Source organism: Myotis daubentonii, chromosome 11 (assembly GCF_963259705.1).
Source record: "Myotis daubentonii chromosome 11, mMyoDau2.1, whole genome shotgun sequence".
In the NCBI taxonomy this organism is placed as follows: domain Eukaryota; kingdom Metazoa; phylum Chordata; class Mammalia; order Chiroptera; family Vespertilionidae; genus Myotis; species Myotis daubentonii.
The window spans coordinates 17186636-17202804 of record NC_081850.1 but is presented as its reverse complement, the minus strand read 5'-3'; the positions used below and the strand labels follow the sequence as shown (position 1 = coordinate 17202804).

General features: G+C 38.7%; 1 non-coding gene across 1 annotated transcript; it reads left to right on the top strand.

Moving 5' to 3' along the window:
* The first annotated feature begins 15155 nt into the window (after positions 1-15155).
* On the top strand, positions 15156-15287 carry LOC132212899 (small nucleolar RNA SNORA9). Its single transcript, XR_009447838.1, has one exon. It is a non-coding gene; the product is annotated as a small nucleolar RNA SNORA9 (small nucleolar RNA).
* The last annotated feature ends 882 nt before the right edge of the window (positions 15288-16169 follow it).

Genomic DNA, 16169 nt, shown 5'->3' with positions numbered 1-16169 from the left:
TTGCACACTTTCCATTGTCCCCTTTTAAATTATCTCCTAGTTACTGCTACCTTGTTCAAATAAAAAAAACAAAGAAATTATTTACAGATATATAGCTGAAGGATAGTTAGAAAGCTAAGAAACATTGTCACCATCAAAAACCCAACAGTATGTTTTATATTTACCTAGAAAAAAAAAGCAAAACAAAACAAAAGCAAAGAATAAAATTAGAAATGTATCTTAACTGAACCCTGCAAAAGCACTATAGAGTTTGAGTTATTTTTCTTTTTAGTTATTTTTCTTAAGAAGAATGAAACCTACACATCATTGAGTTCCAAATTCGGGGGAAAGTTCTAGCCCACTGCCTTCCAGCACTTGAATCGGCTTAAAGGGAATTGTCTGCTGTGCTTGATGGTTTGACAGATCCGGGAAGCTGCTAGATGTTCTGGGCTCAATGGAGTAGAACACCATAGGCTAAAACTGATTCATGAGCCACTTAGTGGAGAAGGAAAAAGTTTTACCCGGGGGAGTTATCTTTTCCTCTAACATCTTGTCCTGGGGTGGCTTGGAATAATTTCACAAAACATTGCCAAATAGAAACCTCTTCCCCATCCTTCCAGTATTGCGGTTGATGCCTTTGGGTGAAAAGCTAGTGCTACAGACTGCGAATTTTTTGGCTTGTCTCCAAAGCTTAATGTTTTGTTGTTGTTTAGTACTCTTATTTAAAATGTTCTAAAATAAGATTTACAAGTGTAGAAAAATATCTGCAACTCTTTCCCAAATTATTAAGCTACAAGGGAATTCAGGAAGTCTACAAAATGCCCTTAACTTTTGTAGAATAGAATAGTTTGCAGAATGCTTTCATGTAGACAATCTTCCTTGCTAGATAGGGGTGTCGTGAAAGAGACGCAATAAGGGACTTGGCTACATTGGCTCACATTCCAAGATGTGCTCTCTGACTCCAAGTTTTGGATCTTTCTATGAGAACTCACTGCCTTTGATATTATTTCTTTTTTTCCAAAATATTCTTCTGCCCATATGTATCTCACCTCCCATCCTGACTTGATGATACAGTTGAAAAACTTATAAGGAACTCAAAGCTCCTTAATTATTTGCTGAAAATGTTGAAACTTTTTTTCAGATATTCAATTAGATATTCATTTCCTTAGATATTCGTTATCTTTCACCTTTTTAATTCCTTTCCTGTTGTTTAGAGAAAAATCGTGGTTTATGAAAGTCACTGAGAGATAATTATCTGCCTGCAGTTGCTGGTAACTGGAATGTTCTAGGGAGTATGTGGATTATGGCTGGTCATCACATTAGAATCTGTCTCCTGGGGTTCCATCATGCTGTTTGAAAACCAGTGTGAAAAATCATAGGAAGCTGCTAGGAATTTCAACCCAAAATGACCCAAGTGGCTTTTACTCTGGATTCAGCCTGATATTTTTCATTTTTAATATGAAGACAGGGATTTGTGATTTAAATTTGATTTGGCGAAAATTTTTCTGCTGAAAACTTGAGCTTTATTTTGTCTATTCCTGTGGCCTCTACTTTGTTTCCCTGTTTCCCTAATAGTTATTGTGACAGAATTTTCTAAATTCTTGTTTGGCAAGATTCAGAGAATATGAATGGGGATTGTAAAAATTTTAAGATGTATTTATTACATGTACTCTAGTACAGTGCAATGTAAGCGAACACAGTATCAGAGATAAATAAGATCCTCAGATACGCCCCAAATTTTCCTAACCTAGAGATTCCATTTCTGCTCAGGCATAATATTAAAAATTCTCTTTTGTGAATTCAATGGACAGATGGGAAAGTGCATAAAATAAATAATAATTGGGCAAAGAGTACATCTGTGTCACTGGCACCCAGGTTAAGAAATAGAACATTGCCAGAATCCCAGAAAATGTCTGCATGAGCCATGCCAACTCTGCAGAGTTTTATGCTAGCCACTTCCTGGTTTTTCTCTAAATTTCACCTCAGTTATGTAGTGGATGCTGTGAGTCCTCTAGCCGGCCTCTCACATCTCTTTTGACAGATGCTTTGAGTTTTCCAAGGCAAAAACTTAACAGCGGCCTCCTCATCTGAGACGTGCCCTTGGCCAGATGGAATTGCTACCTGGGGGCAAGCCTCCTCTCTCTGAAGCCTCAGTACCCAGTGCCTGGCATCGTGGCACGAAAGGCCAAAGCCCTCGGTCAAGGTGGAGCTCTGTGTGATGCTCCAGGGCTTCACCTTGGGATCAGACCCAAGCTGGTCTCTAGCTCAGACCTCGTTCTGGCAGACTTCTTACCTCGCGTTCCTTACCCTCCTTCTCTTAACAGCACCCCTCTAGTAAATAAAGCATTTGAACAGGAATCCCTGCCTCCTGCTTCCAGGGAGTGGGAGCTAAGACACTTCTTGTATTACCTTCCTGTTGCTGTATAACACACTGCAACAGACTTCATGCCTGTAGCAACACACATTGATTATCTCACATTTCTGTGGGTCGTGAGAGTCCAGGCATGGCTCAGCTAGGTCCTCTGAAAGGCTGCAGTCAAGATGTCAGCTGCGGTGGGGGTCTAATCTGAATGTTTGAGCCTCCAAGCTCGCTCAGGTTGTGGGCAGAATTCATTTTCTTTCCGTAGGAATGAGGGCTTCATTTTCTTGCTAAAATACTTGTTAAAAATACTTGCAGGAACTAAACTGGAAATCCTTGTCTTATGGGTCCCCCATCATAGTCATCTGCGTCATAAAAAACCAGCAAGAAAGGGAAAGCCACTGTGTTCTGTAACACAATCATGCGTACACATAGTCATGTACATCCCGTCACTTTTGCTGTATCCTATTGGTTAAAAGAGTCGCAAGTCCTACCCACATGCCAGAGGAGGGCATCTTCCAGGAGCATGACCATTAGGAGGTGAGGATGATAGGGTCTGCCTGCCACACACTCCTCGTCAATTATGATTAATTTCACCTGTTTTTGAATTTTATGTGCTTGAGATCACAAACCATGTATTTGCTGTGTCGATTTAATATTTCCCCTTCTTATTTTAGTTCATATGCATACCGAATTTTTTTGAATCACTTATTTTTAAGATTCATCTGTGTTCTGTATGTGGTTGTAATTTACTCATTTTTATGTCTGTGTCATATTCAATTTGATGAAAACCAATGTCATATTTTATTCTACTATTGTTGGACATAGTGTAGGTTTTGATTGTTTCCATTTTGTTTTTCTGCTATTGAACGCTATGCAGTTATGAATATAATGATGCAGTGTCCAGATGCACATAACCTCTCTCCCGTGGGACCGTGCTCTGTGAACTTTAGCATGCTTAACAATCATCGGGCGGACTTGCTAGAACACACATTCTGGGACCCAACCCTAGAGTGTCTGCATACTAGGAAGGTCTGGATGGTGAATTGCATCCTAACATGTTCTCAGGTGCTGCTGCTGCTGTTGGCCTATGATGCACACAATTGAGGAACCACGGGTCTGGATGCCTTCATAGGTGTGGGATTGCTAGGTATCAGTGTTTGTTAACACATATTTCTGGTAAATTTACATTTTTTCCTCATGCAGATCACTTCTCCAATAATTCCCTCTGCCTTAAAATTTGTTCTATTTAATATTACATCAGTCACAATAATAGCTTTGGGGGGGCTTTGTTTTTTCTTTTTTAAAAATCATTTTACTTTTCAGCTTTCTGTAAACTTTAATTTCAAAGGTCTTATAGCTAGTTATTATTTTTTTAAATTAATCATTGCTTTTTAACTTAACCATGTAGTTAATTTACATTTAATGGGATTACTGAAATATTTGGGTTTAATTTTTAAATTTTATATGATTAATAATTGTTTTACCACCCTAGCTGGTTTAGCTCAGTGGTTAAAGCATCGGTCTGTGGACCAGCGTCCCGGGTTTGATTCCGGTCAAGGGCATGTACTTGGTTGCAGGCTCTTCCCTAGCCTGGTCCCTGGTCAGGGCTCGTGCAGGAGGCAACCAATTGATGTATTTCTCTCATATTGATGTTTCTCTCCATCTTTCCCTCTCTCTCCCACTCTCCCTAAAAATTCAATGGAAAATATCCTTGGGTGAGGATTAATAAACAAACAAACAAAAAATAATTGTACGAATCCATGCACCCGGCCTCTAGTATAAACATAAATGCATATATATCCACAATAAATATAGGCACACACACATATTTAAGAGTTTGGGAATTATACATTTTTAACATAGCTATTCATAGGTATACCCTAGAGATAAAATGTACCTACAATTTATCTTGAATTGTGTTTTTTTTTAAATACAAGGATTGTAGAACACTTTTTATTCAATTATCCCCTCCCAATTTATATGCTACTAGAGGCCCAGTGCACGGATTCCTTTGTCCTGTCCTGCGGGGATTTGGCTGAAACCAGCTCCCTGACAATCCCTGAGGGGTCTTGGATTGCAATAGGATGGTTCTCAGGTGATGCACCCTGAAATTGGGCTTCCTCTTCTCTGGTTCTGGGTGTGTCACCCAAGAACCACAGCTGCCAAGTCACTACAGCTTGGCAGCTCCTGCCTTGAGCGTCTGCCCCTGGTGGTCAGTGCACATTACAGCTACTGGTTGGAGTGTCTGCCCCCTGGTGGTCATTGTGTGTCATAGCTACCAGTTGGACTGTTGAATGGTCAGACTGTACTTAGGCTTTTATATATATAGGTTATATTGTTCTAATTCTCTTTCTATATATTAAACCCCACAAGACTGTTAATTTTATTTTCTGTAATTGATGTTTACTAGTATTTAAATCCGCCACATATGTACCATTTCTTTGCTCATCATGCCTTTCTGCATTTCTGAACCTAAGTCGCCACGAATATAGTGAGAATGGTTGTTTCATTGTCTGAACTTGATAATTCTAAAACCTGGATTCCCAGTGTGTCCCTTTCTGTTTTCTGTTGTTCCTCCTGGTTTGGCTCATTTGTCTTATATGTCTCATCATTTTTCTTGTTGAACACTGTATTCAAAAATTAATTTTAGAATAATTTGAGGCTTGGAATGTTGTTTCTTTTCCAGAGAGGATAGAATAGTCAGGGCCATGGCAGCAACAGAATCCACTTGAAAATTTTAAGGGACTATATACAAAGTACTGTGGGATGGGAAACCAACCAGGGCTGTGGAGTCACCCAGTGGCGTTTGAAGGGACAGGGGAGGTATGAGTGGAGAGTCACCTGGGAAGTTACTTGTAGAAGAATGCAACCACTGCCAGAACTGCAGGCCGGGGGTGGGAAAGCAATGCCGTAATTACGTCCTCCCGCCCTCTCATCTCCTGCGCATGCTTCCCTTTGTCCAGAACCAACCAGAAGCCAGAGGAGGCAGCCTGAGAGACATGGTCCATTAGGGGTCAGTGACAGTGCAGCCAAGAGCAGGGAGGAGAAGGGTAGAAAGGAGCTCTGGGGAGCAAATGTGAGATAACAGGTATAATGGATGTTTGTTTTTTTTTTTTTTGCTCTCTCAGGCTCCTTGCTAGGGCTGAGGCTTGCGTTTTTCTGGGACACCTACCAGTAACCACCGGAGTATAGTCCCATCTGTCACTTCAGGCTGTAGAGCCTCCGGTGGAGACGCACCCATCTCCTGTCGTGGTGGGTATGGCAGGCCACCCTCTTCTCAGTGGGCCCGCTCAAAGCAAAGCTTCACCTTCCGGTTGCCTCCAGTCCACCTTTCAAAGCTCCAGGTCAGAGGTAGGCTCCGCCTTAATGCTCTCTGTGCCCCACCTGGTGATCACCCACGCCCTTTTGATGATTCTCTCCAAAATGCCTGGGAAATGAGGAAATGAGGAAAACCTAGCTGTTTTCTTTGTCATCTGTAGGAGGGTTGGACAGGGGTTGGTCTATGAGACAAATCCCGTCCAATACTTATTTTTGTGGATCGAGTCTTACTGTGGAAAAACAACCCATTTAGTAACATATTGCCCATGGCTATATTGCATCTACAATGGCAGAGATGAATAGTTGTGATGGGGCAGTAGGGACAGTATTACCACAAAGCAGTAATATTTTCTATGAGGCCTTCACATAAGTTTGCAGAATCCTGCTGTACATTACCACCATGTTCTGAAAGAAAATTTAAAACATATAATTCACCAGTTTGAAGCATCTGCAGTATCCCCTCTAATTAAGTTTTAGTGGGAAGCTTAGCTGGATGGAGTTTCTTTACCTTATTATTACAGATCTATCTAATGATGGTGATATTAATGAGATGTTCAGTGTTCAAATTGAAGTTAATTGGAAGGAAAATAAGTAGAAAGAAGTGGTCTAGATTGGAAAAGCTAATCGAACTGCCATTGATAGAGATAAATGCAGAACTGTAGCTTTAAGCTGATTAAAAATCTGATTAAGAGGTTTAATTAAATGTGCACACAAATATATATGGGCTTATCATCAAATCATATTTTGATAATACCCAGTCCCCACTGTGTGGTTGATAATGTGCTAGCTTTTTTATGTGCATTATCCCAATCAAGTTCCAATCTCTGTTGAGTTCATTATAATTCCTCTCACTTTACAGATGGGTAGACTGAGTCCCAGAGAAGCAATCTGATTGTGATCTCAAGCTTGCAGGTAACAACGGTCTTGAGATTTGGATCCACTTTAGAGCAAAAGCATCAAAAGGAACGTTTCCTCTGCTTCTCTTGGACCACAGGTCCCTGCAGCCCCAATCGGTTTTGTTCATGTTGAGCACAGTAACAGCCCCACCTCTGACTTCCTGTTTTCGTTGTAAACTGGGACAAAAAATGAAATGGCTGAGGCAGGAATGTTTCCTTTTAAGAAACAATAAAACAAATCTGATTGATTTTGGCTGAGGGATACTGACAATTCAACAGTCCCCAATGAAGTTGCCTTTCCAACCGAAGTGGTTGAGCCTGGCCTAGAGCGCAGTGCTGCTGAGGCAATGCGGGTCTGAGGCATCCTGTGACTCTGTTGTGTCTTATGTTCATGAATATCAAAGAAGAGGACAAGTTTGGGAGCTCCGGCTAAACTATAGATAGGCGCTGGGAACTTCAAGTTGCATTTTTTAAAAAGATGGGCTTTAAGTGTACTCTTTCTAAAACATTTCCCCCCTATAAATTCCTAAGTCTATTCCTGAGCCTACTGAACTGGAAAGTTTTTGTCTCTTAAAGTCCAATTGATTTTTAGGTTTCCGTGCCTTTCTAATGTCATCAATTGCTTTCCAAGCAAGAGATTTGTACTTAGGACTTTGTTTGGCTTTAATTTTGCAAAGATTTGCTCTGAGTCTAAGACCAAGAAGGAACAAATTTAGCCTCTAGGGCAACTTTGACCAGACTGGTAAGTAATAGAAAATTAGGTTGTTGTTGTAGAAGCCTTACATGCTTAACTTTAGCAGCTGTGAACACTGCGACATGTGTTTTTGTTTCAAAAATTATTAAGTAAAAATAAACAAATGCATAATTAAAGTATCCATAATGTTATACCAGTAGCCATGCTTATATATTGTAATTAGTCTGATGTAAAAAATGAGCTCAGGAAGTAACTGGACCATTAGGGTGTTTCCTCCTTTCCATCCCCACTTTCTGTTCCACCCTCCCAATTTCTTTACTTTGCAATACACTTGTCATGAAGAGAGAAATATAGAGGAGGGCAGTGTAGAAAGGCAGAATGCTTAGTACTTTTTAACAAGGGAAACTATCAAATCAGAGGACATCACTGGAGAGTCAATTCATTTAGAGCAAGCATGTCAAACTCAAAGGCTAATATGGGCCAAATAAGTGAGGCATGCGGCCCTTGGACTGTGAGTTTGACATGCTTGATTTAAAGATTCAAACATGTAATCTTAACATAATGTAGCAGGAGAGATTACTGAAAGTTGATCTCTACATTTTTTGCAATGTGTCTTTTAACAAACTAGCTCTAGAAGAACTGACGGGTGTCTGTCCCACATTGAAAACTATTTTTGCTTGAAAACATTGAAAAAATATTTTTGCGAGTTACTTTTACATGAATTCTCTAGAGACAAAAGTAAAATAAGGGGATGTTCTAGAATATTTTTATATGACAATGAAATGGCTTTATATATTCTTAAGGGTGGAGAAAAGGATTGGAACAAAGAATATAAGTACAGTCAACTTTGAGTTTGCTTGCAAGAATTTGTTCAGTTTCAAACCCTCCTCTGGTTATAACTACTCTACCACACACACACATCCCTACCCGGGGATAACTGCTATCCTAACACATCTACCATCATAGATCAGCTTTGCCTACTTTGGAAACATCCACATTTCATACAGTCTGTATTCTTTTATGTATTACCTCTTAGATCCATGCGATTCATCCATGTCATTGCATGCAGTTTTAGCGCATTCACTCTCACTAGTGTTTAGTAGTCATTGTGTAACTGTACTCCACGCTATTTTTTAATTTTGCTGTTGAAGGATTTTTGATTTGCAGGGCCACCCCTGAGGTATAAAGAGTCCTAGACAAAGGTGTTTTTTTGTTTGTTTGGTTGTGTTTTTTGTTTTTTGTTTTTTTTTGCAAGGTCCCTGCTTGCATAAATGATTTGATTAAAAATGAATTACAAAACTTATGGGCCCATATGAATATGGTGTTTTATCAATAAAAATTTAGAATAAATAGAGAAGAGGTACTTACATGTTTGTTTATTGTCCAATCAGTAGACATGAAGATTTTCATAATGTGCAGGTACCTTTCTGTTCAGGTCCAGGAACCATGTCTTCATGTTCTTTATTGTCAAGTGTCCTATTTCTGGCTATTTTTCTTGTTCTCACTATAAGGACAAGATAGTAGCACTGTTATTATTAAGAGCCAATGCCATGGCTCTTCAGAGCCTGTTGGTATTGAAGCAATATAAATCTTCTTGCCTTTGCATTTCCCTAATATCTTTTATTAAATGCTGGCAACTTCACATTCCCTATCATACCACATCAGCTATTGTGCCACCTATGAACATTGGTGTCCAATGACTCTCTCAAAATTGTTAATTTCCTTCATTGATTATGATGACCACTGCATGTTGTATCCATAGTATACAGGAAATTGTTAACAATACTTCATTTTCTAGCCATGCTAAATTTATCATTCAAAATTTTATAAGATAAACATAGAACAACACATCTTATAACTATGTCTTCTCTTGAACTCTTTTGACCATAGTTACTACAGTCCTGGAATGTGATATTTTTCAATGTTGGTTATAACCCCTTCCTTCTACATCCTCTCACTATTGGGGACAATAGGTAGGTAAGGGGCCCATCGGTAGGGCAAAGAGTGTGGTCCTGCTCACACAAGGAATGTCCTTGTTTTCTTCAGCACAATTTAAGACAAATTCAGGGAAGCATTGTGTTGACCCATCTGTTGGAAGCAAGAAAGACAGATCAATAGGACCCATTAGCTCTACAGAGCATCAGTCTGGATAGTCTGTGGAGGACATAGGCATGGCCTACCCTGGAGGGCTGGTTGATATGTGATGTGTAGTCTGTAGAGAGGTTGGGAGATTGCACTGGATGTCCATGGCGAGATGATGCTGCCAGCCACACCATTACCTGGTACAACAGAGGTGAAGTGCACTAAGGTAAGAGCTAAGGCATGGCCTGCAGAGGTAGCTCAAGTTCAAGGGTTGTTTGGCAGTGGACTATTGGTGTCTATCATGTGTCACTCAAAATCAGTGTATTGGCACCATTCTGGTGCCTCATTCTCATGTGATACTATAAATTAACAAAGAAAAGAAATGCCAGCCATGGAGTCCTGGACCTCCTTGAGTAATATGGTCAACCTCATGAGTGGGGTAGAAGATTAGGAAATATCCATAAAGTGGGAAACCGTGACCAAAACAGGTGCCTGTGCTCAGGCACCCCCCATGGATGGCAATGCCAGCTTTAGCTGGTCCTACCCACTGGGAAGATACCTAAATATTAAGTAGGCACTCCAAGGCATAGGGGTCACTGAGGCACTGTTAGGTGGGGCTCACTTGCCCAGATACTATTGGGTTTTTTCTAGTTTCAGCTATTAGAAATAAAGGTACTATGAGCATTCTTGCTGCACATATATGAACTGATTTCTACTGCTCCTATACTTTGGGTGTAATTACTTGATTATAATTACTTAGTTATAATTGAACATAACATGCATGCTCACTTTAATAGATGCTGACAGTTTTCCAGAAGGTTTGTGTCAAGTCACACTTCCAGTAGCATGATAAAACCTATTCTCCACATCATTGTCAACATTTGGTGAGGCCATTATCTTTTTTTTTTTTTTTAATTTAGCTATTCTGGTGGATTTAATGGTACTTCATAGTGGTTTTCATTTATATTATCCTGCTTATTCAAGGATGCAGAGTGCCTTTTTATATGCTTATTGGCCATGTTTATATCTGTGTTGATGAAGTACCTGTTCATCTTTTTCCTTTATTTCTACAAGTTTTTTTTTTCTTATTGATTTGCAGGCATTCTCTCTCTCTCTCTCTCTCTCTCTCTCTCTCTCTCTCTCTCTTTCTCTCTCTCTCTCTTTCCATATATATTTCCTTAGCACTAGTCTTTTATTGGTATTTGTATTGCATATATTTTTATTCTATGTAAGTCTTCCACTTTAATTCTCATGATGGTGGGTTCAAATAATAGAATGCTGCCGAAACCGGTTTGGCTCAGTGGATAGAGCGTCGGCCTGCGGACTGAAAGGTCCCAGGTTCGATTCCGGTCAAGGGCATGTACCTGGGTTGCGGGCACATCCCCAGTAGGAGATGTGCAGGAGGCGGCTGATCGATGTTTCTCTCCCATCGATGTTTCTAACTCTCTATCTCTCTCTCCCTTCCTCTCTGTAAAAAATCAATAAAATATATTTTTTTAAAAAAGAAATAATAGAATGCTTTTTTTTGGTTGTTAATCCTTACCCAAGGATATGTTTATTGACTTTAGAGAGAGGGAAGGAGAGAGGGAAGAGAAAAAAATATCAATGTAAGACAAAAACATTGATTGGTTGCCTCCATTGTGCCCCTACTGGAGATCAAACCTGTAACCTTGGGTATGTGTCTTGACAGGGAATCAAACCTGGATCCTCTTGGTGTATGGGAGGACTCTCAACCAACTGAGCCACCTGGCCAAGGCTAGAGTGCTTTACTTTTATCTATCTATATCTATCTATATCTATCTATCTATCATCTATCTATCTATCTATCATCTATCTATCTATCTATCTATCTATCTATCTATCTATCTATCTATCATCTATCTATCTATCTATCTATCTATCTATCTATCTATCTATCTTTAGTATTGAAGTATTCAGGTGTCAATATTCAAATGCTTTACTTTTAATGAAATCCAATTTATCAATATTTTTCTCTATCATTAGTATTCTTTTTCTCCTTGGCAAATCTTTGTTTAACCCAAGGCTATGAATATACTCCTTTTTCTTTTCTTTTAGGTGCTTTATTGTTTTATTATTCTTCTTATTCCAGTTGTTCCAGCATCTGTTATTGCAAATGCCAGTCTTTTCCCCATAGCATTGCACTGGCATATATGTGGAAAAGCAAGTAATATTTTAAATGTGATTCTGGAATCTCTTTTCTGTTGTAGTGGGTCTTTTTCTTTTAACCTTGTGCCAATACCACAATGTTTTAATTATTGTCAGTACATAAGCTATCTTAATATCTATGGGTGCATTGCTTCCAAAATTATTCTTTTCCTTAAACATTTCTTTACCACTCTGCATCTTTTTGACATCACTGTACCTTTGTGCATTATCCGGATTCATCGAGGATCATTTTCCTTCTGCCTAAAAACTGTTCCTTTAGCATTTTTGTTTCCAGTGTATGTATCCTGGCAATGCATAATCTAAATGTCTAAAAATGTCTTTATTTTGCCTTTGTTTATGAAGGATATGATTACTAGGTTCTGAATTCTAGACTGCCAGTTTTTTTAAAAAGCTAGTTTCAAGTTGTTTACAAACATTTTTTCCCCTCTCATTGTTTCTGATAAAAAGTTAGCTATGGATCTTATTATTTTTTTGAGGAGAATTTTATGTTTTGTTTCATTTTATTTCCCTCTGTGGCTGCTTTTTAAATTTTTTAAACTTTAAAACACTTTTAGATTGACATAAAAATTACGAAATTAATACAGATAATTTTTGTATTACCTGTACCCAGGTTCCTCTTTTTTTTAAATATATATATATTTTTATTGATTTTTTTACAGAGAGGAAGAGAGGGATAGAGAGCTAGAAACATCGATGAGAGAGAAACATCAATCAGCTGCCTCCTGCACACTTCCTACTGGGAATGTGCCTGCAACCAAGGTACATGCCCTTGACCGGAATCAAACCTGCGACCTTTCAGCCCGCAGGCCGATACTCTATCCACTGAGCCAAACTGGTTAGGGCCCCAGGTTCCTCTTTTATTAACAACTTGAATTAGTATGGAATGTTGGTTAAGGCTCCTGAACCAATATTAATGCAGTATTAACTGAAGTCCATACTTTATTTAGATTTCCTAATTAAATCCATCTATTAAATTTTTAAATTTATTGGGGTGACATTGGTTAATAAGATCATATAGGTTTCAAGTGTACATTTCTATGATGCATCATCTGTATATTGCATTGTGTTCCCACCACCCAAGTTAAATCATCTCATCTATTAAATTCTTAATTTCAGTTTTAGAACTTTTATTTGATTTGTAAAAAAACAATTCTCATTCTCTGGTGAAATTTTACATCTTTACTTCCATTTTCTTGACATTTTAAGTGCCTCAAAGAATTTTCTTTTTTATTGAATTTATTTGGGTTAATTAGTTAATTAGTTAATAAAATTATATAGGTTTCAGGTATGATTATAGTTGTTTTATTTTATTTTGTTTTTAATTTTTATTAAAAAAGATCTTTTTCTTGATTTCAGAGAAGAAGGGAGAGAGAGAGAGAGAGAGAGAGAGAGAGAGAGAGAGAGAGAGATGAACATCAATGATGAGAAAGTATCATTGATTTACTGCCTCCTGCAAGCCCCCTACTGGGGATTCAAGCCCAAAATCCAGGCCTGTGCCCTTGACTAGAACCAAACCTGGGATCCTTCAGTCCGCAGGCTGTGGCTCTATACACTGAGAGCCAATCTGGCTAGGCAATCATAGTTGTTCTAAATTCCTGTGTAATATCTCTAATATTTGTTTTACCAGTGGTGTTGTTTCCATTTTATGACTTTTGTTTTTTGATCATGTGGTCTTCAATTATGGCATATCTTCTGATTGTGTATGAGTATTTATGATGATATCTTTCTCCAGAAAGGATTCAGTTTTTTTTTTCTTCTCACAGGCAAGTAAAGGAAGGACTGATCACCTTACTAGAGTCAAGTATTTCTGCCTTCCTTGGGGTAGTTTGTCCATTTTTGATGGGGTAGTCTTTGAGCGGCTTTATCTGAAAATCTGGGTTGTTTACCAGAACCTTCCCCTTGGGTGGCCATGACCCCAACCTTGTTTCTCTAGCACCACAAAACTTCAGATATCTTTGCTCAGTGTTTTAGCCTCCAGGCCTTACTTTTCACTTTTCTTCTTGGTGTCTTGCATATGGAGCTTAGGTGTCAGCCAATGCCCGTGGGGAAATTGTACATAGACTTTCTAACTCACTTCTGTGCAGTTCCTTCCTCTTTGTGATCTTGGCCCTGAAAATCTGTGCATCTCCCAAGGTGACTGCCTCCTCAACCTGTTGGAACTACCTCCTGCTCTAACTGCTTTCTGCCTCTCTTCCCTGCGCCCAAATTGAGAAATGCCCCAGAAAAAAAAAGCAGAGGCAAATTTGAGTCTCAGCTCAGGGAGCTTACTTTCTGTGAGCTATTGATCTTTCAAGTTCTGTCTTTTTTAGATGATTTATAATGCCTTCAAATATATATTTATTAACTTACTTATGTATTCAAAACAAATCAGTGTTTATTGTTGACCTCAGAGAGGGTTAATTTGATGCATGACACTCCATCATATCAGAGATGGAAAAAAGTCATAGTTATTCTTTTTAATTTAAATTTTTATTAAAATTTTTTTTTTGAGAGAGAGGAAGAGAGAAAGAAAGAGAGAGAGAAACATTGATGTGAGACCAAAATATCGATAGGCTGCCTCCTAAATGCCCCCTACTGGGGAATGAGCCCACAACCTGAGCATGTGGCCTGACCAGGAATTGAACCAACAACATTTTTGGTACACAGGACAAGAACAGAGCACAACCAATTAAGCCACACTTTCCAGGGCAAAAAGTCATAGTTATTCTTAAAATAATACTTTGACCATGCCACATGGGGAGCGTTTCATTGATCCTTCTTGGTATTTAGTCCAATTTTTTTCCGGCCTTTGACTCCTCTTTGCTTATCCCTGCTCTGTTTCTTATTCTCTCATTTTCTCTTCTTCCTCTTTGACAATAACAAATGAGTCTGCTTATCTTATGCAGAGTACTGTTGCTCTTTTTTTTGGAAGACCTGAACTCTGTTGTCACCCTAACTGGCAGGACCCATTTTCCACCCCAAGCCTTTAATTTTTCAAATTAAGACAATTTCCGCTTTTAGAGAACTTCTAATTTGGTTGTTAGAAAATATTCTCCCTGCCCCAACCAAATTTCTACAAATCTATGTATCAGTTTTAATATGAACGATGCCTAATTCCAAAGAGGAATTGAAGTGGCTTGACAGAAGAAAATAGAAATTCTTAAACCTAAAGTGTATTTGTGTATTTCTCTTGCTCTCAATTTGAAGAGTAATGTTTCATGTACTCCACTATGATTTAAGATCTTAGGCCCAGGGAATAGTTAAAACTCCAAATTTCATTTCAAGCTTCCTAAAATTGAAGGAGATACAGATAGAGATTTAAACATACGCATTTTTTTTATTTAAAAATTGACCTGTAAACAAAAAGTTGATATTATGAATATGGCCCCTTTAAGCCTGAGATCCCCTTCTGTTTTATTTTTTAGGCTAGTGCTCTGGATTCACTTAGATAACATATCGTTTAAGCATATTCTCAATGTATATATGCTGTTCACTTATTCAACAAATACTTATAGAATGAACGCTAACTCAGTACCAGGCATGTGCTAGGTGCTGGGAATACAATGCTGAGCAAAACACATATGATTGTTGTCCCCATGGAGACTACATTCTACTGGGGGAAAGAAATATTAATAAAATAACAAAATACAAAGTACAGCGGCAAGCCTCCAGCGTGCTTGGGCCTGGGGTGGCCCTGTGCATTCCTACAGTGCTTGCTAGGACATTCTGGAACGGTTTGAGGCCTTGCCCTGCTGCATCTGGAGCAAGGTTATAGAAATTTCAGACAGTCGCAAAAAAAAAAAAAATAAGTACAGACTGAAAATTCTTGAAAAGTAAGTGTGCAGCTCATGTGAGAGGATCAGACATTGGGTGGGGTTTGCTAAACAAAGCCTCATTATGCTGACATTTTACCTTAAGGTTACATGTAATTTCTGTCATTACCCTGAATAATCAGCAAGGTAGATGATTTTCAATCACAACTGGAGTCTAAGCTTTTTTTTATGAATGTAGCACAAAATTTCTTATCATCACATTAATAAAATTCCAGTGTGTAGAAGGTATCCCACAAGCCTACCTGTTGTGGGATAGGATGGCCTTTGCTTCAAGTATCACTCCATTTAGTGGCACAGGTGAGTGGTGAAGGGATAGAGAAAAGGCAAGTTCTTTGTTATATAGTACTAAGTAAATTTAGATATCCAGTGCATTATTTTAAAGAGTTCAGTTATGCAAGTTGGTGCTGATAGTTGGAAAAAAGGGAATATTAGCACTAATATTTTTCAGGGAGCCTATATGCAAAAATTATGAAAGTTGAATACCTCAGAAGAGAATACCTGCCAAACACAATTGTCACTTGAAATGCCACTAATTTTGTTCTTGCTGCTTAGCCAAGGGAACAGAGGCATGAATGTGTACAGTATTCCTGGGGAATGGCACGCACAATAGTGAGTACAGGCAGAGGCAGAATGGAGTCTGAAAAATAGGTTGTGCCCAGATCATGACTTCAGGGGCATCTTGCTAAGAACTGGTAGGTACTGAGGGAGCCACTGAAATGGGTGTATGTGTGTCAGGGAGAAGAGCTGTTATTTGGTGAGGCTGCTCTGAGAAACCAGAGAAACAGGATTAGAAACAGGAGAGCTCTGGAGTGTGAGACTCAAGTGTTTTCGAAATATCA